This window comes from Pteropus alecto, unplaced genomic scaffold (genome assembly GCF_000325575.1).
Source record: "Pteropus alecto unplaced genomic scaffold, ASM32557v1 scaffold105, whole genome shotgun sequence".
Lineage (NCBI taxonomy): Eukaryota > Metazoa > Chordata > Mammalia > Chiroptera > Pteropodidae > Pteropus > Pteropus alecto.
In genome coordinates, this window is record NW_006436294.1 from 7,034,149 (window position 1) to 7,035,877 (window position 1,729).

Here is a 1,729-nt window from a genome sequence, read left to right on the forward strand (position 1 = left end):
GTTGGAAAGTGTGTCGCTGGTGGCTCAGTGCGGCCCAAGAGGGCCGTTGGGCTGTAGACGCCGTCGCACACAGCTGGTGGTCTTGGGCCTGTGGTAGTGCAGACACCTTAGCCTAGTGTTTCCCACTAGGAAAACTTGCCAGCTCATCAGACTTGTTGAACTTGTACTTTGTGATCTCTTGCTCCTTCAGCCCTTTTGAGGCAGGTGTGCTCTGCACCTGGGGGGTCACCTGCCTCTTGCTGGCTTCCTGTGGCTTCCTGTGACTCCCTGTCCCTGTGTTTCCTAGCCCGAAGGTGCCGCCCTGGTCCCCGCATCGCTCTCCAGCTGCCCTGGCCCTCGTCCCTTCCCCTTGCTCCGCTGTCTGTTGACACCTGGTTTCTCTTGTAATAAACATCTGTCCCGACCCCCTCACTGCGTTCTGTTGATCTCCCTGCAGCTTAGGGTACAGTGGGGATTCCTCAGGGAGGTGCTGCTGCCTCCCCAGGAAAGAACAATGGTGCCGTCACCAGTCCAGGGTCTCGCTTTGGCCAGCGCAGACATTCCAACAGAAAAGGAGTTTACTAACTTAGGAGTGACTTCCTGCAGTGACCAGATACTGTGGCCCTCTGCAGACACCACCTTCGGGGCCCTCCACACCTGGGAAAGTCCAGTAGGGTTCGTGAGCTGCTTGGTGCCTGCAGTCCTAACCCTGGAGGGACCTGGGAGCCACCAGGCCTGCTTCCTGGGACCCTGCAACTGCCCCCACCCGACCCTTGCTCACTCCGCCTGCCTCAGAGCGGCTGTTCTCGTCACAGGATTCTCAGAGAGACGGGACACCGAGGCTGTAAGCAGGAAGCAGCGTTTATTGATGCCGGCACTGGCTCAGCAGATTCTTATCCAAAGGCTGGGCCCCGATTGTAACATAACAGGCAGCTTTATACAGTCGTGTCATTCCTACACAGCTACGGAGATAAGGAAGAACATTGGTTGGCAAGTGGTGAATCAACAGGCATGAGTGGAGAGTCCTTGAAGTGGGGGAGAGGGCGGTCAGGAGCCAGCTCGGTCACCAGGAAGAGGCCGGGCAGGGTTAGGCTACCACATTCTCACAGGGTCGAGTCTGCCTCCCAGAAGGGTTCGTTGACAACGTCTAGGGACATTCTTGGTTGTCACAGCGAGGGGAGGTGCTACTGGCACCTGATGGGTGGGGGTTAGAGAAGCTGCTCGCCGGCCCCCAAGTGTGCAGGGAGGAGGGGCGAGTTCCCCTGAACTCAAGGGAAGGGCTAGAGAGGGTCGGACAGCGAAACCAGCAGGAACTGCCCGCAGGTGTCAGCAGCTGGAAGGCGAGGAGAGGCCGCTTTCGGGCGAAATAAGCGCTTAGCGACATGCCCGTTCAGGCCAAGGGGCCTGGCAGGGCCGGATGCCGGGCCGGGTGCCGGGCCGGGTGTCCCCGAAGGGGCGGGGTGCAGAGGCTGGCGGAAAACATGGTGATTGGCTAGAACCCGCGCTCCCCCAGGCTCCTGCGGCATGAGAAACCGGAGAGCGCCCCGCTTTCCACACGAATCCAGCTGGGCGACACGGGGTGGCCGGGTACGACGAGGATGAGGAACAGACAGAAAAGGCGCACGGGTGAGGGTCAGGCCCCCCGCCGCCTCTGTCCACTCTCGTGGACGACACATCCAAAACGGTACTCAGCTGTGCGTGTGTTCGCACCCCGGGCCGCGGGGCCACCGAGGCGGCGGTCCTCCCTGCT

At 60.7% G+C, this 1,729-nt stretch overlaps 1 protein-coding gene across 1 annotated transcript in view; it reads left to right on the plus strand.

The window, feature by feature from the left end:
• The first annotated feature begins 6 nt into the window (after positions 1-6).
• Positions 7-1,729, plus strand: part of LOC102881198 (zinc finger protein GLI4) — a 6,902-nt gene continuing 5,179 nt past the window's right edge. The window contains exon 1 of the mRNA XM_025047569.1: positions 7-1,605. The gene's annotated coding sequence lies outside the window, so the exon portion shown is untranslated. The remainder of the gene's footprint in view (positions 1,606-1,729) is intronic.